This window comes from Musca domestica, unplaced genomic scaffold (assembly GCF_030504385.1).
Source record: "Musca domestica strain aabys unplaced genomic scaffold, Musca_domestica.polishedcontigs.V.1.1 37, whole genome shotgun sequence".
In the NCBI taxonomy this organism is placed as follows: Eukaryota; Metazoa; Arthropoda; class Insecta; order Diptera; family Muscidae; genus Musca; species Musca domestica.
In genome coordinates, this window is record NW_026712321.1 from 2367807 (window position 1) to 2389760 (window position 21954).

The 21954-nt window shown below is 30.9% G+C and overlaps 1 protein-coding gene across 12 annotated transcripts in view; it reads left to right on the top strand.

Annotated features, from left to right (window-relative positions):
- The window catches only part of LOC101888031 (protein hu-li tai shao), an 85749-nt gene that overhangs the window by 20037 nt on the left and 43758 nt on the right, over positions 1-21954 (top strand). For all 12 annotated transcript variants that reach the window (XM_059126179.1, XM_059126180.1, XM_059126177.1 and 9 more), the window contains one exon: positions 6343-6443. The gene's annotated coding sequence lies outside the window, so the exon portion shown is untranslated. The remainder of the gene's footprint in view (positions 1-6342; positions 6444-21954) is intronic.

Consider the following 21954-nt stretch of genomic DNA (forward strand, 5'->3'; position numbering starts at 1 on the left):
ATTTTTTTTTTATCAAAATTCGATTTTTTTTTCAAAAATTTCAAAATTTTACATAAAATCTACATGAAGTCTCAATCAAAAAAATCGCCAAATTGACCACATTCTGCGAAGGTTGGCCTAAAATAAAATCGTGTCATTATAATACAGAAAAAATTGTTTATTTAAAATACATTAAAAATATCATAATTCTGTCAAAATTTTTAAAAATTCAAACAGAAAAAAAATCGGGATTTTTGTCAAAATTTTCAATTTTTTTCCATTTTTGTTTTTTTTTTTCTAATAATTCGTGATATTTCCCGGAAATCTCAATTTTTTTTATAAATATTCGTTTTTTTTTTTCAAAAACTTCAATGTTTTGTATAAAAAATCGAAATTAGGGTTTTCTTTTAAAATATTCCACTTTAGAAGCCTCTATCAAAAATCGCCAAATTGACCACATTCTGCCAAGGCTAACCTAAAATAACGTGTTATCTGTCAAGGTGTCAATTTAATGGATTTATCAGCAATAAATTAACATTCCACAGTGAATGAAAACTCTAAAAACAAAAGAAAATGACGGGGAAGATAGCAGCAAACTCGTTTTTAGATAAAATCACAACAAATAGAAACATTAATTTAAAATAAAACCAGAAATAATAGCATTGATAATGATCTCTGAAACAAAACTACAATAAAATTTGATTTGCCTACAAAACGATTGGAAAAGGTCATTCACAAATGTTAGGCGAAACAGACATTAAATGAAGAGAGAAAAAATCAAAAATACAAAAAAAAATGTAAACAATATTGACCTTTAAATAACATTTAGTGATATTTGGTTCCCTACAAAAGCAAACAACAACAATAAAAACAAATCCCAAAATTACAACAATTACCGTTGATGATGAGCAAGCAATGACAGACGACGACAACACAGACTAGCAGCTTTTCATTTCAGCATCAGAGTTCATTCCAAAAATACTCTGAAAAAAAAACGTGTGGGACACAAACACACACACGCACACTCATACACAAAGCAGAAGCAGGGCTAGGCGGCTATATTTACAACAAATTGCAATGTGATTTATAGCCGACACCTCCATCAGCATCTTGACATTAAACAAAGACACGAAAAAAAGCAACAACACGAAATGTAGGTACACAAATTTGTCAGCTAATGGAGTGACTTATCGTATCTTGTATTGCAAATACATGATTTTACACAAAATCGAAGGGAATTTTTTCCGCTAAATAATAAAATATATTTATTGGGTAACAAATGTATGATTTATGGCAACAATTTTTTTCAGGAAAAATTTTAAATAATTTCGCAGAAAAGTAATATTAGTGGATTAAAGAAAAGTTATATTTCTCGTTTTTTGGCATTTCAATAAGAAAAATACCAAAATAACCTATAGAACGAGCTTTACAAATATTCAATAAAAACGCTAAATTAACAACACTGCTACTAAACGATAAGTTTCTCAGTTATTGGTAAACCCAACAAAAAGCCGTTTTTAGATCCATAGTTACTTTTTAGGATCTTCATAGAATTACTTTCTGGGTCGATTTATGCATGTCAGTCCGTCCATCCGTCTATCCATGTATCTTGTGAACAAAACGCAGGTCGCATTTATTATCCGATTGAGATGAAATTTTCCAAACAATATTTGTTTGGTCCAAGGACGAACCCTATTGAAATTGGTGGGAATCGGATCAAATTTAAATATAGCTCCCATAGATATCTTCAACCGATTTCGGGTTAATTGTGCACCAAATGGCCAATATCAGTCCAAATGACCTGAATTTTGGAACATCCAACCGAATTCAGTTTAGAAGCAAGAACATCAAATTTAGTGGAAATCGGTTCAGATATATCTATAGCTCCCATATCCGGATTTGGTGTTTAAGTCCCTCACATTCGTAATATGCATTCGACAACAATGATATTTTCTACCAGATATCAGATACAGCCCAGAAATACCTCTGTCAAATTTCATCAAGACCGGCTCAGATTTGGATATAGCTCCCATGTATATCTTCAACCGATTTCGGGTAAATTGTGCACTAAATGGCTAATATCAGTCCAAATCACCTAAATTTTGGAACATCCAACCGAATTCAGTTCAGAAGCAAGTACATCAAATTTGGTGGAAATCGGTTCAGATATAGCTATTGCTCCCATATATATGTTTCATCCGATTTGGTGTTATGCATCGTAATATGCGTAATATGCATTCAACAACAATGATATTTGCTATCAGACATCAGATACAGCCCAGAAATACCTCTGCAAAATTTCATCAAGACCGGTTCAGATTTTGCTATAGCTCCCATATATGTCTTGAACCGACTTCGATTTAATTCTCTACCAAATGTCCAATATAAGTCCAAATGGCCTGAATTTTGGCACATTCCACCGAATTCAGTCTAGAAGCAAGTACATCAAATTTGGTGAAAATCAGTTCAGATGTAGCAATAGGTCCCATATATACTTTTCATCCGATTTGGTGTTTAAGCTCCTCACATTCGTTATATGCATTCGACATATGAAGGGCTCACAGCTATACCGAACTAAGTCATAAAAACATAATTCGAAGATATTTAGAGGTAAAGTAAATGCACTGCTATTAATTTCTGGAAGGAATATTTTAGTCTACCAAAAGAAAATGTAAAAGTCTATATTCAAAATTAACTAATGATATCAATTTAAAATAAAAATTATTTAAATATATTACTAAAAAAATCTTCAAAAACAAAAAAATCTACTCTGGTTCATTATTACTCTGAATAAAACTTGAAGGTTTCACAGCTAAAGAGAACCAAGTCAAAAAATAAAATAAAGTGTTCGTTATATGACTAAATATAGTTGATTTTAGCGATTAATTTCCCACTAGTTTCGGAGTTTTATTTTGAGTCATGTCTTGGTTTAGCGGCTGGCAGCTGCGAGTGCTTCTGTTGTAATTGAGAACCATTGTAATTTTTAGGAAAATAAAAATAATATAATTTTTTCTTCATTTTGTTACCAGAATTTCAAATAAATAAGCTCTTGAAAATGTTGGAAAAAAGCAAAAAATGAAATAAAATCTTATTTTAATTTTAAAATAATCCGACCAAAAAAGCCCGATAAAAAACAGAATTAACCAAAATTAATTTTAAAAAAAAAATAAATTAATGTTAAAATTTAATGTTTATACTATGGTAGAAATAAGAATGTAAAGTCATGCAATTATATGTTTACATGTTTATACCCTCCACTAAAGTATGGAGAGTAAGTTTGTCATTCTGTTTGTATCACCTCGAAATATTCTTAATCAGTATAACATTCTATGTCGATTTAACAATATCAATCCGTCTGTCCGTCTGTGGAAATCACTCTAGCTTCCGAACGAAATGAAGTAAGTTGATAAAAATTTACTCAAATGTGTATTATGTCTGCAGGACTTTTGGTATTCAAACGGGGTCACGTCCTCGTATAGCCTCCATATAACGGTACCTTCGATATTCGGTGTTTTTAGTGATGTTACTTATCGGAACTATTTCAAATTTAGTATTTGAAGTTCATAATGAATATTATGTGCAGGTCCACGTCTTCGTATAGACCCTAATATGCGGCTACATTCGGTATTTTTAAGATTTTAACTGAATTTTTAATGGATTTTAATTTTTTGATAATTGCCAAATTTGTACCAAATGGTGGAGGGTATTCAAAGTTCGGCCCGAACTTACAGCTTTTTTACTTGTTTTTTTTTTTTCAAAGTTATGCATTTGACAACATCTCGTTGTCAAAATGTATACTTATAAATCCATTGTACATACAAATCAGAGATAAGAACCTGCTATCTATGCAGGGAATTTGACAGAGTAAATTACACAAAATGCAGAGATGGATATGCTTATTTGAAATTACTTTACCTTCTTAATTTTACCATGGTTTCAACAAATATTTACACATAAAAAATTCGTTATTTCCGTCTTCATCATTTTTGGGGCTGGCAAATATTCCTCATTTTCATAACAGGAAAAATCACTAGTACTGCTATAATTACTATCCATTTATAGAAAACACTGATGTTTTTTTAATATTGCTGTAAACTGAAACACTAATAGTACTGATTCAAAGTGAAACACACTGACTTGGTTCATGTTTGCTTTGAAAAAATTCGAAAATGACAGTCGTTGACTTAGGTTTTTTACCGTTATCTTTGGAAAGAAACACTTTTTGACATTGTGCTTTACAGAGTAAACAGAGTTTCCATATATGGGGACATTGGCACTAATTTCGGCATTTTTTATTTTTCATGACTTGGTTCGGTATAGCAGTGAGCCCTCCATATGATATTTGGTACTAGATATCTTATAGAGCTCGGAAATACCTTTGAAAAATTTTATCGAGATCGGCTAAGATTTGGATATAACTCACATATATGTGCTTAATCCGATGTCAGGTTTATTGTGCAAATAATGGCTAATATCAGCCTAAATACAGAGAATTTCGGACATAGGTTTCCATTTTGTGAAACTCGGCTCCGATATATATTTTTGCAATCATGCAATCTATAGCAATGTTGCAAAGATTAAAATGTCTCCGTCAAATTTAGTGAAAATCGATTCAGAATTGGATCTGCCCCCCATATATTATATAACTGCTCTAAAGCCAAATGTTGATAGGTGATATGATCTACTTCAAATAATTTCTTTTGTTACGGGAGCTCTACAACTATACATAGTGGCGTAGGGTATCATATAGTCGGCCCCGCCCAACTTTTTACTTTTCCTTACGGGATTACATTTTTTACATTTGACTCAACCTGAGGAAATTTGATAACCTCGTAAATATTCTTCGCCACAATGGATTTTTAAGTTTGGTACGCTTTTATTTAAGGTAGCATTGATGGTTACTGTTATTGGTGTTATCAATGCTGTGACACTATGATTCTTCAATTTATTTTGATAATAGCTGTTATTTTATCATTAGAAGAGTAATAACAAAAAACTCTCTCTTTTGAAATTATTCAAATGTTTAGGATTTGACATAAAATGGAGAACTTTAAAAAAACTCTCGAAAATTTCCTTGGCCCCAAAGAATTTGGTTAGTGTTGGGTACGCTTTTATTTAAGGTAGTAGTTTATAGTTATTAAGTTTATAGTTACTAAGACTAAACACTATGATTACTCCATTTGTTTTGAGGATAACTGTTATTATTTGCATTAGGAGGGAGAGAAATAAAAAAAAACATCGCGCTCTCTTCATATTTTTTACTTCCTCTGCTCATTATTCAATTATTCTTTGAAAAACTATCGCAATTTTTCCTGGCCACAAAGAATTTTGTTAGTGTTGGGTACGCTTTTATTTAAGGTAGTTCTGTGTTATCAATTTATAGTTATAAAGAGCAGACACTAGGATTTCTCCATTTGTTTTGATGATAACTGTTACTATTTGCATTGGGAGATAGGGAGAGCAATAAAATGACAACACTCTCTTTGTATTTTCTACTTCCTCTTCTTCATCATTCAAAGTGATCGGTTTCTCTGTCATGTGTAACAATGTTGTCAAGTTTGCGATTTTAATGCCAATATGTCTATAGTGTCCATAAGTCGTGTTGATCTATCAATGTTGTTAATTATGCGATTTTTTGTAATAACTAACGTTTTAAGTATTTTTTGCTACACATTCCTCTTATGACGATACTGTTATAATTTGCATTAGGAGAGAGAGAAATAAAAAAGTATGTATAACAATGTTGTCAATTTTGCGATTTTAATGCCAATATATCTCTATTGTCCATAAGTCACATTGATCTATCAATGTTGTCAATAATTCGATTTTTGGTAAAAAAAAACTAACGTTTTAATTATTTTTTGCTGCACATTTCTCTTATTTGTAAGTGTTATTCACACATTGTAATAATGTTGCCGCATCAAATGTTCGTGCCGGAAAACCAGAAACATACATACAAACAAAAAACTGTGAGGGGGTGAAATTGAGGTCTTATGGCACGCACAACATTTCCTATGCACAAAACAAAAATCGTCATGTAACCAAGAGAAAAATGTGATAAAAGAAAATGTAATAATGTTGCAAATAAACGGCGGCAGCAAATTTCGCATACATTACAAATGTTTTACAATGAATTGAATTTGGCCACCAACCTCCTTTCCCAATGGCGCCTATATTTAAAAGTATGACATCATGTGAATTGATAAATAAAAACAGAAACAAAAAATCAGAATTAAATTTTTTGTTTGTTTCATTTTTTTTTTCAATTTTGAACACTTTCAACACTTTTGAAGTTTTCAAAAAAAAAAAAAAAAATCTTTTTTTAAAAAATTAATTTTCTTTTATTTTTTCTTCTCATTCCAGCATTTATAATTAATCATCACAACTGAAATAGTTTAAGTTTTAGTTATTTCCCTTGTATTCAAACTAAAGTGAATACTCAAAATCTCCACTGCAAATTTTTGGTAAGTTGTTGCTTTATTTTTCTTTTATATGTTTAATTATATTTAAACGATATTTAATCCATACTATTTGATTTTGATTGATATTAGAAGGCGCGTTTCTTGTTTTTCCTCAAAATTGATGACAGTATTATGCAGCGATTATGATTGATGATAATGCAGAATTTTTTTTTTCGAATGGAAATTAATTGGGTTAATGTTTGAAGTGTTATTGATGTGTTCTGTGCGTAAAGAATGGAAATGATGAGTAATACTGGGGAAATTACTCTATTCGGCAACGTTTGTTTTCGACATATTGTGATATGGTCACACAAAAGTGACTGCAATAAGTAATAAACTGCAAAAAGTAATAAATCACAATAGTATTATTCTTTGAATAATAAGTAATTTTAATTTAAAATTGATTTTTCAATTTTGTTAATAGTCTTTAGACATTTGGAGTTTCCATTTCTAGTGATTAATGGCAGCGAAAGGTTTCCAAAAATTAATTTATGCTTTAAAAAATACTTCTTAAGAAAGAAAATATATTTTTTTAATTTAAAAATGTCTTAAAATCTGCTTTTATTTTTTTTGACAAATCTAAATGTCCATCTCTGGCACAGAATGATAACACAAGGTTTTGGCGCTCTTTCTATGTTGGCAAGTGTTTTTGGATCAGTGATAGCGTTTGTTCTGAAGAAGAGAGAGAGAGAGAGAGAGAGAGAGAGAGAGAAAATATAACATAATTTTTCACTCTCCTCTCATGTTGATAAACCGTTATTTCCTTTTTAAATATTCTTTCACAGTTGTAATATTTTTTATTTAAGTCTTCTTCTGTTTTTAATAGCATTGATACATGCACTACGAACTGATAGCATTATATCTTGGAATCATTTTCGTCTTGTTATAATTACATTGAGAGAGAAATGCTACTTGCGAATAATAACAAGGGCTGAAATAAATTAAAATTATATTTTTCACTTCCCTCTCTGGGTCATTAACCGTTATTTCTTTCTAAACATTCTTCCAGAGTAGTGGTATTCTTTATTTGAGTGTTCTTCTTCTATTATAACATTGGTACATGTACTAGCAAATGATAACATACATTAGAACTGTTTTCGTCTATTGTTCTAACTACATTGAGAGTGAGAGAAATGCTACTTGCGAATAACAAAGAATGAAATAAATAAAAAATATATTTTTTCACTTCCCTCTCTTGGTCATTAACCGTTATTTACTTTGGAATATTCTTTCCGAGTAGTGATAGCATTCTTCATTCAAGTCTTCCTCTTTTTCAATTACATTGATACATGTAGTACGAAATGATAGCAGTATACCATTAGAACTGTTTTTCTAATTAAATTGAGGGAGAGAAATACTGTGTAGGCATAATAACAACAAAATTTTATGAAATAAGCAGCAAGGAAAAGTCAAAAGTCGGGCGGGACCGACTATATGATGCCCTACACCATGCATATGCATATTTAGTAGAGGTCCGGTAACAAAAGAATTTATTTGAAGTAGGTCATACCACCTATCAACATGTGGCTTTAAAGCAGTTATAGTTTGGTTCCAGAGGGAACTATTATATGGGAGGAATCATATCCAACTCCGAATCGATTTTCACTAAATTTGACGGAGTCATTTAAATCTTTTATACCACAAAAACATTGCTATAGAGTGCATGATATCACTTCGGGAACGATTATATTAAAAAAATGTAAATCGGTGCCTAGTTCCACCAAATGAAAACGTAAGTACCGAAATTCACCCCATTTGAGCTAATATTAGCCAATATTTGCATAAAAAAACCTGAAATCAGATTAAGGATATATATGGGAGCTATGTCCAAATCTTATCCGATCTCGATAAAATTTGGCAAATGTATTTCCGAGCTCTATAAGATATCTGGTACCAAATATCATTTTTGTCAAATGCATATTACGAATGTGAGGTACTTAAAACTCTCAATCGGATGAAACATATATATGGGAGCGTTAGCTATATCTGAACCAATTTTCACCAAATTTGATGTACTTGCTTCTAGACTGAATTTGGTCGGATGTGCCAAAATTCGGGTCATTTTTACTAATATTGGCCATTTGGTGCACAACTAAACCGAAATCTGTTGAAGATATATATGGGAGTTATGTCCAAATCTGATCCGTTTATCACCAATTTCAATAGGGTTCGTCTTTGGGTCAAACAAATATTGTTTGTAAAATTTCATCTCAATCGGATAATAAATGCGACCTGCATTTTGTTTAGAAAAATACATAAATCGCCTCAAAAAGTGATTCTATGAGAATGCTCAAAAGTAACTATGGGCTATCTCGCTTCGTTATCCGTGTTACAAACAAATGCACAAAGACATAATACCACCCTTACCACTATCTGGTGTAGGGTATAAAAACAAAGCGAGTTCGTATAAGACTTGATCCCAATCTCAATTATTATGAACGGAGCGATTAGTGTCTTTTAACTTCAAAGAAGTAATAACACATATCAGCAATAATCAGTGCTGCCAATTTTTAGAAACGGGGAAAGGCATTCGGCTGTCTTATACCAGGTTCATACTTTGCAATTTAGTTGGGTTATTTATTTATTTATTTGAATTTTTTGTATTTTTTGTTTGTTTTTTTATTATTATTTTATTTTGTTTTTTTTACATAAATATTCATTTTCAATGTGTTATAATACTAATATTTCATCTCTGCAGTAAGAGATCTTGTCTCTCACCACCGAACGTAATTAACGGTCATGTCATGTCCATGCATTCCTTTATGTAAGGATATTTGTCTCTCTTTTCTCTGAGAGCAATCACTCTCACCTATAAACGTGCTTAACGGAAATTTTTTCCAGAGAAGTAATAACACTTGACAGCAATGATCAATGCTGCCAACTTTTAGAAGCCGGAAACGTCATTCGATTGTCTTATACCAGGTTCATACGTTGCAATTTAATTGGGCAAAGAAATAGTGGATCACATTTAGAATTTAATCGAAAAAGTTGTTTTTAAATATACTCAATTAAACCTTAAATATGTGTCTATACAAGGTTATGACAATTTTTAAGGGTTGCTGACCACAACTCAATTTTTTAATTTTTTTAAATAAACTTTAGAATAAATTAAATGTTGGATGACATTTAGAATTGAATAGAAAAGTTGTTTTTAAATATGCTCAATTGTATCTTCAATGTGCCTACACAAGGTTCTGATATTTTTAAGGGTTGCTTGCCACACATCAATTTTTTGAAATACTTTTAAAAATAAACTTTGGAATAAAGCTACATTATAAAGTTAAACTTTAAGTAAAACGCATGTTTGCACCAACAGGTTAGTTTCTTACAACTTAGGGTGAATGGCCACATGTAATTTTATTTTGGAAAAATTTAAATCTACTAGTTTACACAAACATTTTCTTTCTCACAATATCTTAGGGTGGCTGGCCACATATCAATTTAGCTTAACAAAATATATGAAGCTTTTTGTTTTTTCATTGAAGATAAATTCAAAGAAACTGAAGTTGAGTTTGATATTTTTTTGTGCACTCATTGTTATCGTATGATAATGAAATTATTTAAATTAGAAAATATTTTTTTCATAAGTAAAATCTATCTAGACTTTAGTAATTTATACGCGGTTTCTTCCTTTCCATTATTCCCTTGTTTTTATGAACGAACCATACATTTCCTCTTAATTTATCACCTGTTATTTCCATGCAAACACACACAGATATCATACATCTACATATCTCAACGATCAAGTCACACTTTTTAATGTAGAACAGCGAAAAATAATGTTTTTTGTCATTAAAATAGGTGTGGTTTTTAATTTTGTTCTACATTTTTTCATAGTTCCTTCATTCCTCTCTTCTCTACGACTCTCTGTATTACTAAGCAAATAAGTTTTTTCTTAATGTTCACGTAGCGCTAGGTACTTATCATATATATATTTGCCAAAGTTAATATCTCTCAAGTACGTTTTAATTGAAATTTATATCACAATTGAGATCACCAGCCGTGTAAAACGAACAGAAATATGTTTTTTTGTTTACCGTTAAGCACTTGAGAGTAGGTAAGAGATGACAATGTGTGCGTGTGTGTGTGCCACTTGTGTTTAGACCTTTTGTGACATTAGCGTTTGAAGTAAGATTGGAATTTAGAAGTACCCCCGACTTGTTGTGTCATCATCATCATCATCATTTGTTATTAGTTTGTTTTGTATGTTGCTTTGCTGCCGTGTTCTTTAATTCAATTAATGTTGATTTCTTTTTTTTTATTTGTCGTCGACTTCTTCTCTTTCTCTCAAGCTGCTCGCTCTCACGGTAAATTGACTTCAATTACGCACATTTCACTCACTGAATAGTAACTGTTGTTTACGCATATGTGAATTAGAGCATGTGAGAGATTTTTTTCTTGTGAATAACTGTAACTTTTTGACTTTTTAACCTTCAACCGAATTTTAAAAGGAATTTAAAAAATTGTATGTTTTAATTTTATACAATACCAACTTTCCATGTCTGGATTGTGAGAAAGAGTTTTTCCAAATACTTTTTGATAAAAAATATTACTTTTCGATAAAAAAAAAATACATCAATTTCCATCTCTGAACGTTGGGAATATATCTCTGACTTCAATATATAGCAATTTTTTCTTCTTTTTTAACCTTCAGCAGAATTTGAAAAGGAATTTAAAAAATTGTCTATTATAATTTTATACAAAACCAACTTTCCATCCCTGAATTGTGAAAAAATGTCTCATCGACTACTTTTTGACAAAAAATATTAATTTTTGATAAAAAAAAAATACACAAATTTCCATCTCTGCCCCTTTTCAGTGTCTGAATACCAATGTCAAAATATAACATTTTCCATCCTCGAACTATTATAATCGGCGTTTGTTGTCTGGTTTTGCTTTTCATAAATAATCTTTAAAGAAATTTAAAATTTTTCCTATTAAATTTTATAGAGTACCAACTTTTCATCTCTGTATTGTGAAAAAAATGTCACGTCGATTACATTTTGACAAAAAAATATTGCATTTCGTTGTTGCAAAATTCGATAAAAAAAAAGGATACATAAATTTCCATCTCTGAATGTTGAGAATATCATTTCTCACCTCAATATATAGCAATTTGTTTGTTCTTTTTTAATTTTCCATTTCTGCTTCTTTTGAGCGTCTGAATTCGAATGTCAAAATATAACATTTTAATGTTTTACAATACCACGTTTCCATCCTTGAACTGTTATAATACGCGAAAATGTCTCATTTCAATGTTTTAGAATACTACGCTCCCATCCTTAAATCGGCGTTTATTGTCTCGTTTTGTTTTTCATAAATAATCTTTGGCGACTTTAAAAAATACAATTTCACATCCGAATTCATTTGAAATATATTTTTTTACAAATTTTAAATTTAAAAAATATAACTTTTCAAAGCTTTTACAATGCTACGTTTCCATCCCTGAACTGTGAGAAATTTGCTTTGGTTGTAATCCGTTTTTGTTGCCTTTTCTTTTTTCATAAACATTACTAATTACCCATCCCTGCAGTACTGAGTAACATTTTTGGAAGCTTTTGACAATTTTCATAAATAAATATTTAATTTTTTATTTAATCGATGCCAAATGTCCATTTCTGCATTGTATGCAATGAAGCCTATTCTCCTAGCGTAGTTTTCGAAAGCCTATCATGTCACGTTTCTATATAATTTTATACATATTTTTTTTTTTTGATTTTTTTATTTTTTGTATTTTTTCTATTTTTTGTATTTGTTTTATTTTTTGTATTTTTGTTTTTTTCTATTTTTTTTTTTAATTCTTATTTTTTGAATTTTTTCAAAATCTGAGTAACGTTTTTGTAAGCTTTTGACAATTTTCATGGTGTGCAATTAAGCCTCCTCTCCTCCTTTCCGAAAGCCTGTCATGTCATGTTTTCATGTATTCTTTTTTTTATTTGTATTTTTTATTTTTTTAATTTTAATTTTTTTGTACTTTTTATTTTTTTAATATTAATTTTTTTTGTATTTTTTATTTTTTAATTTTATTTTTTTTATTTTTCTTTGTATTTTTTATTTTTTTTTGTATTTTTTATTTTTTTTTTGTATTTATTATTTTTTTTGTATTTATTATTTTTTTGTATTTATTTATTTTTTGTTTTCTTATTTATTTTTTAGTCTTTATTTATTTATTTTTTTTTTTGTAATTTTTAGTCTTTATTTATTTATTTATTTTTCGTATTTTTTAGTTTTTTTATTTATTTTTTTGTAATTTTTATTTTTTTTTTATTTTTTAATTTTTATTATTTTTTTTTACTTTTTGTTATTTTTTTTACTTTTTGTTATTTTTTTACTTTTTATTTTTTTTTTTTTTCTCACTTCAGAACGTAATTAAGGGAAATGCCATGTCATGTTCATCCATTTCTTTATGTAAGGAAATTTGTGTCTCTGAGAGCATCACTCTCACGTCTAAACGTTCTTAACGGAAATGTTTTCGTAAACATCATGTCATGTGTTCATACTTACCTTTATATAAAATGAAATTTGCCTCTCTGAGAGCAGCACTCTCAACACGAATTATGGTTATCGATAATACATCATGCCATGTTCATACGCCCCATTTATATCAGTAAATTGGTTTATTTTGTATTAGAAATTCATAATTGATACTTGTGCCGTTGTCCTTGGCAACTAAAACATGCGTGTGTGTAAAAGGGACTATAAAATAGGATAATTATGGGCAATAAATGTAATAATAAGGAAAAAAACCCACACGCAAAGGTTTTTTTCTACAATGTATGCACAGAGGGTGCCTAACATCACCCCCACCCACCCATTTACATCATAAAAATGCAATCATAAAACACACCAAAGTTTACATTTTTCATTATGATTTTCCTTTTTTTCGGTTTATTACCTGTGTATGTCATGTCTTCGCTATGACAGGTGGTGGTGGGTGTTTATATCTAGGGCTTGCAATCCCATTAAGTAATTTACCGGCCGGCCGGTGTGGTGTTCGACCAGTTCTTTTTATTTATTTTAAAAACAAACGGAAATATAATGACGTCATACAGTGGTGACATACGTCTTCCTTTATGGTTGAACTTGGCAAAAGGAGACTTTAATGCCGTCATATTGCATTGGTAGATTTAAGGAGGCTACTTTAACTAAATTTTCAATAGTTTCAAACAATCGACAGGTCGTCTGCCTTGACACATCACCAAAGGTTTTTTTTTTTTTTTTTTCAAAAATTCCCTGCTGATGTCATTGCCGTCAGTGTGCTGTCAATTGTGTTTAAAGGTCATTGACACGTGTATTTTATATGCAAAATATATAACAATATTGTCACGCAAAAATTGCACCCCATCCCGCCACCAGACCGAATAATTATTTGGTGGCATTGCGTGTTACACGCCAACACTGAGAAGACGCGGGGACATGGTTGTTGGTGGTAGTCAAAGGGACATTCTCTATGAAATCAACAATTTGATTTAAGTTTGCCGGTATCCTTTTTGCGGAACACCCACAAACTTGGTTGTAATATTCCCTCCCTCCCACTTCGTCCTTCCCTCTCCGAGTTATAATCCTTGTGGAATTTGTACATGAATTTTTTCTGAGCATTTATTTGGTATCTCCCTGAAATTTTTGTGGTTTAATATGTTTCCAGAGAAGGGGTGTGTGGGGTTGAGGGAGAACTATGTGGTTCTAAACATCCCCACAATTTATTGGCAACCACATTTTAGTTGTTGACGGGTTTTCTTTTATTTGTTTTCAAACATTTCTCGTCAGGCAATTACATGGACAAATGCAGCAACAACAACAACAATAAAAAAGTTTTTGTTTTATGTGGCAGGCAGGCTGACTGGCTCCCCACAATCCACCCCATTTTTGCTCTCCTTCTCCCACAATTTTTCGCCGGGCCACAAAATAAATCACAAAAATGATGTCATTTTTGATTAACAAGCTTTGCAGCCAAGTCAAATTTTTGACAAGCATATCGACAACAACAACCACCTACCCAATTGAATAAACTAAGGAGGTTTGGAATGATCTCATCCTCTGAATGCCTTTTTTCAACAAATGTCAATTTATTAGGGGTGGACTTGCATACAATATAAATGCAGTTTTATAGATGTGTTTCCGTTTTTTTTTCGTGAAGGGAGTGCTGATGTCAACACACCCTTAAAATGAAATGCATTTTTCTAAGGACTATGGTGATAATCTAGAGCAATAGAACGTCATTTGGATTTTTGTTTTATGACTCTTTGGAAAGTAGTGAAATCATGCATTTACTTAACCTAAATGGGTTAGTTTGTCTCAAAATGCCAACGAATGATGTCATATGATACAGATAATTAGGGGTGTCTTTTGGTTACATCATGTCATTGATATTTGAATAAATTGAAATATGGCAACCCTGTGATTGGGACACACTTTGACAGTTGTTCAAAATTACCCATACAATTTGGAGAAAATGTCTTGGGTTACTAAACCTAGTCTTCTATAAGCTACGATAAGCTTCGTTGGAATGGAAATTGAAATTAAATTTAAAAATATTATTCCAAAATTAAAAAAAATTCCCAACTGTAGGGATTGAACCCTGCTTTAAAACGATTTCGGACTCAATCGTTTTTATTAGAAACAAACAATGCTGCATTTTACATTCATTCATATCTTTAGAATTTTAAACAATTCCAATTATCCATCTCTGGACTCGGGGAATATTGGCATGATGCAACAGTTAAGCATGAATAACGGTTCTGACATTCTCTCATTTCTAATTTGTGGGTAAATGATGAGAAAGGAGTGAGAGTAACGGCCTTATATCATGTATTAACGCCGTCATTTTTTTAGATTGGGCATTGAGTTATCATTCCTAACTATATCGGAAATAATTTTTTTTTTCATTGGAAATCCCATTTTCAGTCATTCATATCTGTTCAATTTCAAATAATGCCAATTTTCCATCTCTGAACTCGGGAGGAATATTGGCATCTCTGGAATGGTGCAACAATTACGCATGAATAACGGTGCTTCAGTCATTCTCTCTTCTCTAAATTGTGGGTAAATATGAAGAGAGTTTAACGCCGTTAATTTATTTATTTTTTTTTTTTTTGAATTGGGCATTGTAGTTATTAATCCTAACTATTTCGGGCATAATTTTTTTTTTCATTGGAAAACCCATTTTCAGTCTTTAATTTCTTTTGAATTTTAAACAATGCCAATTTTCCATCTCTGTACTCGGGGAATATTAACATCACTGAAAATATGCATAAATAACGGTGCTTCTGCCATTCTCTCATCTCTATCGTTTATTTCTGTTCAATTTCAAACCATGTCAATTTTCCATCTCTGGACTCGGGAGGAATATTGGCATCACTGGAATGGTGCAACAATTACGCATGAATAACGGTGCTTCTGCCATATTCTCATCTCTAAATTGTGGTTAAATATAAAGAGAGTAAGAGTAACGCCACTATATCGTGTTTTAACGCCGTTCATTTTTTTGAATTGTGAGCATCGTAGTTATTACTTACGTACCGTAACGGTAGGTGACTTACGACATTTAATATGAATTAAGCCACATGGCCACACAATGAATTATTATCGCAACAATGCTCCAATGAGGTTAAATGAAGAAAGTGGGTCAATAATTCTAAAAATTACTTAAGTATGTAACAATTACGCATGAATAACGGTTCTGCCATTCTCTCGTCTGAATTCTTGATAAATATAAAGAGAGTGAGAGCAACGGCACTATATCTAGTTTTAGCGCCGTTAATTTTTTTGAATTGTGAGCATTGTAGTTATTACTTACCTAACGTAACGGTAGGTGACTTAAGGCATTTTAATATGAATTAAGCCACATGGCCACATAACGAATTATTGTCGCAACAATGCTCAAATGAGGTTAAATGAAGAAAATGGGCCTGTGATTCGAAAAATTACTTAAATTTGAGTACAAAAATATATTTTCTTGTAAATATGCATTTTGTTTTTAGCAATTTTTGACAAAAAAAAAAAAAATAATAATAATTAAATAAAAAATAATTAAAAAAATTATAAAAAAAAATAATTCAAAAATTCACAAAACTGAGAAAGGGAAGGAAATATATGAAAAGAATATAACCTCTTTCTTATAAATTCCTTTAATTGCTACCCCTATGCCTGTCAATTTAATGGTCCGCCTACAGATACATGTAATAGAAAAAAAGTGACATCCGTGTGATATCTCTTCAAACATCATCAAATCATTCATGCATAACACAGAAAATTACAATTCATCAAAAGATTGATGATGACGCTGACGACAACGACTACGATGATGACTTGCTTTGTGCAAAACAAAAAAAGCAAGAAAAAAACACTTGTCATTGATTATTAATGCAGTTCACACAGCATACAATTAAACTATTGACAAGTTTGTCTGTCGGTGCAATTTTCTTGCTCTTTCTATCTCAGAACTCTCGTCGAATGTGTTGTGGACTCAAGCATACAACGAATTGTAGACCTTTTCATAAGGCATTGATTGTTTTTTCTATTCTAAGAGAAATACATAGACCCTCACCAGACAGACACAAGGACAGACGGCGGCATTATTGTTGTTCGCCTGTCTCCGTCGCGTCTATGAACATTTTTTTCCTTATATTTATGGCATGGTATTGATTCAGGTGAGGGAAATGGCGCCCAGTGTTAAAAGGTTGTATTGTATAATGATGATTGTGGGTGTTGGGAGGATGGAAAATTTATTTATAAAACGAAAAAAAAAAATGATTTGATATGTAAAAAAGGCATGTGGCCTTAATTAGATTTTTAATTTAAGTTATTGGAGGTCAATTTTCAAATATGCAATAATAAAATACAATGTTTTCTTATACAAACAAATTTTGTTCAAAATTTGATCTGTGGCCATATACCTTTGAAATTTGCAAATTTAAAAAGTTTAACTACGCTAACAAATAAACATAATACTACTACTACTTTACAATGAACCTTTTAAAAAAATTGACCTATGGCCAGATAACCTTATGAAATTAATAATTAGATGAATGCTAGGTAATTATAAACATATGCTCCATTTTACCGGCGTTTTTCTATAACTTACTATTTTGGCATGTTTTTCTTAAAAACTTGATTTGTGGCCATATGTCTTTAAAAGTTGGCAAATTTAATAAGTTTTAATTATATCCAACCAAATAAACATAGAAAGCCTATTCTAAATTAAAAATGTTAACAAATTGACCTGTGGCCAGATACCCTTATGAAATTAATAATTAGGTGAATATTTGTTCAAATTTTAACGGCGTTTATTTATAATACATAGATAATAAAAAATAAATTTCTTGAAAATTTGATCTGTGACCAGAAACCCTAATAAAATTAATAATTAGGTGAATACTAGATAGCTAAACACATTTGTTTCATTTTATCTGAGTTTTTCAATAATTTACTAAATTGCCATGTGGCCAGATAGCTTTCGATATTTTTCTAAATTTGATCTGTGACCATGTACCTCTAAAAAAACAAATTTAATTGGAAAGCAGTAAACAACCATCTATACATAGAAGGACTACTCTAAAATAAAAATCTAAAAAATGTGAACTGTGGCCAGATACCCTTATGAAATTAATAATTAGGTGGATATTTGCTCTTGTCATTATTAACTACTATTTACGTCCGACTTAAAGAATCACTTAAGTTTTTCTTATTTAAATAATGATCTAATTTTTCTAATATTTCCTTCCTTTTTTCTAATTGCTGTGCTTTCTCTTCTCTCATATCCAACTTAAAAAAATAAAACCTACTCTAAAATAAAAAATCTTAAAAATTTGACCTGTGGCCAAATACCCTTGTGAAATTAATAAATAAGCGAATATTTGTTCTAATTTTAACGGTTTTTATCTATAATGCATATTTTAACGGCCTTTATCTACACTGGTGGCCAAAACTAAAGCAACTGAAATTACAAGGAGAATGAATGACCTGTAACTTTTTTAAAAATTAAGAAAATGATAAAGTTTTTCTTGTTTTAAATTAGGTACTTTATTCACTTTTTAAAAACCTAAAACATAAAACCAAAATTCATTTTTATATAAAAAATAATGTTTGGTAAAGTCAATTAACCCGATTTTGGCTTGGACAAAACAAAAGCAACTCTGTTGTATATTCATATAACCGCTTCAATTTCAGTTTTTTTTACTGTGATATTTATCGCTTTTTGCTTCCTTCGACAATTTCGCTTGTCATAAATCCTTTTTGAGAAGTTTTTTACAACAGTATATGTTTTTCTTTTCGTTTTTTAAGTACTGCCAAAAAAAATTTAAAAATGGCTAGAAACAAATACTGTACCTGAATAAAACAGCAAATTATCAGTGATTATCAAAACAACATATCACAGAAAATGATTTCCGAGAAATATTTCATAAATATTTATGTGATTTCATAATTATGTCTGTGCACTAAGTCGGTTTTTTGAAACTGGATCAGTAGTAACAGTCCATAACGGATGAAGGCCGTGAAGAACTTCAGCCCATACTGATCCACAAATTGTGAGAGAAATAAAAAACAACTATTTAAGAGTTCAACAGGATTGGTGAGAGATCAATCATTGGATATAAGCTCGAGATCAGTGCGTAGACGAGTAGTGGCAGCTGGTCTGCGTGCCCGTAAGACATCAAAAAACCATTTATATCTGAAAAAATCAAAAAGGCTTTCGGAAACGATAATATTAAGTGGAATCAAGCTCAATGGAAAAAACATTATTTCTGGGATGAGTCTACGTTTAATATTAAAGGCTCAGACGTGAAAAAATTTACGGTGAGAAGACCAAAAAATGAAAATGAACTCAAGTCGCAGTGTTGCAAAGGTACAGTGAAGCATGGGGGAGGGTCAAAAATGGCGTGGCGCTATTTTTCTTTCTATGGACTTGGGTCTATCCATAAAATAAAGGAAGTTGTGGATCCGTTTGTTTACAAAGATGTGTTGGACATCACGTTGTTCCCTTACGCTGAGTAAAATATTGGGCTGATTTGTGTGTTTCAGCATGACAATGATCCCAAACTTGTATCAAAACTTGTCAAATATTGGCTGCGGGAATCAAAAATTCATGTTTTGTTATGGCCGGCACAATCACCTGACCTAAACTCCTTAGAAAACCTTTGGAGTATCGTAGATAGGAAGATCAAGAGAGATTCGGAAATAAATAAGCACAACATTTTCTAAAGAATTCGGGGTGCCTGGGAAAGCACATCCAAGGATCAAATTGAGCGTGTTATAGATTCAATGCCTCGTAGGCGTGCAGCTGCTATCAAAAATAATGGTTATGCTATCGACTACTAGCCAAAATTTAATTATTTTAAAATAAAAAATCAAAAGTTGCTTTAGTTTTGACCAAGCAAAAATTGGGTCATTTTAGTTTTCCACATATTATTTTTCGTTCAAAATTATTTTTGTATTTTTATTTTTAGTTTCTTAAAAGTGAATTAAATTCCTCATTTAAAACTGGAAAAATAATTACCATTTGTTTATTTTTGTAAAAGTTAAAGGACATTTATTGTCTTTGCGATTTAAGTTGCTTTAGTTTTGGCCACCAGTGTATATAATTTGTCATGTGGTCAGATACCTATAGATATTTTGATTTCTCATTGTCATACACTCGGCTTTGACGCCGTTAATCTATTTTAGCGTCTTGTCATTATTAACTACTACTTACGTCTGACTTAAAGAATCACTTAGTTTTTTCTTATTTAAATAATGATCTAATTTTTCTAATATTTCCTTCCTTTTTTCTAATTGCTGATGCTTCCTCTTCTCTCATATTTGATCTGTTTAATTAATTTGCAAGTTTTTTGCTGTTGTTTGTTTGCATAAAATGATCTTTCATTTATTTGTTTTTCATTTGCCTCTCCTCTCTTGCCACTACTCCCAAACCTTGTATTTTTTTTTGTGTTCAATTATCTCACACACAATAATTGAGTGGCCCACTCTGAACGCAACAAAAAATAACCTATCAAGACGGAGTGAATGAAGAAAATGACAACAAAAATACACATGGAAATAAATTGAAGACTGACTGACTGACTGAAAGATGATCTATACGCCGCCTCATTTTTTTTTCTTCTTCGTCAAAAGAGATTAGCAAATAAGCCATTGTTACGTCTTAGTGTGTATATATTTCTTCTTACGTAATCTTTAAGTCGAGTACGATTTTTTCGCTTGTGCTTCATTTTTTTTTCTTCTTCAATATATCAGCATGCCAATGTGATAACGAGATGATGCATTTTTTTCTTGAGGCTTGTGGCGGCCTGGCTGGCCCTCCATGTGTTGTGTGTTTGGGTGTGAGCGCCGCTATAACTTATTCACAGTTAAGAAGAAAACTTAAAGGCATTTTTTCTCTTGTTTTTTTAGACTTTACTTTTGAATTGTCTGCCTTATTGTGTTTCTTCATCTTCTTGTCAATGACACTCGTCACATTTCTTTCAGTTTTTTTTTTCTTTTTTTTGTAACTGAAATTTTTGCAGCAGACCGTATGGTGTTTATTATAAGCCACGAACATCTTACTCACTGACTTGCATTGTGTTGACTTCGTTCATTCATTCATTCACTTCCAACAATTGCCATTTACGTCTGATTTCTGATTTATTTTCATTCATATTGGGGCTCCGAGCGTGCTCTCTTTTCTTTTTATTGTGAATTATGATATTGAGACCAGCGACAATAATCGTAACAATAACAGCAAAAAAAAAGTAAATGGCAAAAAGCTATAAATATTTAAAATTTAATTGTGTCATATGATGGAGCAGAGACGACTTCTCAACAACAGCAACAACAATAGCAATAAGAATTCATTGTTAATTTAATTAAATATAATTAAATTGCAGACACTTGACGTAAGAGGGCGTAATGTATTAATATTATTAATGTTATTAATGTCAGCTTTTGACAATTTTTTGTTATTTTGCTTTTGCATGTAATTTTAGTGGCTTGGAAATAACCCAAAACATAAGCCATGGGAATAAAATAACGTAATTTGATCAAAATTAAATCAAGATTTTCAAAAATTGCCGTGTGGCCAGGTAACTTTAATAAATTTTTAACCATTAGAAAAGGTTAAGAAAGGATAGAATAAAAACCAAGAAGAAATCAAGTTAACAATTAAAAAATTGATGTGTGTGCATTGACCTTTATATTATTGCAATTTTTAATGACATAAATCGATATGTTGTCTGTTAGGTTTATGTCTTTGGCGATCATTCCCCTCTTACCGTTAATTGATATTTTCAACTTGATGTGGAACGCTTTTGTGTATCAACATTTTCAAAAATTGCTGTGTGGCCGGGTGAGTTTAAAAAAATTGTAACCATCAGCGAAGTTGTTGATAGAATAAAAATCAAAAAGAAATCAAGTTATCAATAAAAATAATTTGGTATGTGGCCAGTGACCTTTATATAATTGCAATTATTAATGCCTTAATTCGATGTGTGGTCTGTTGGGTTTATGTCTTTGGTGATTATTTCACTTTTACCGTTAATTGATA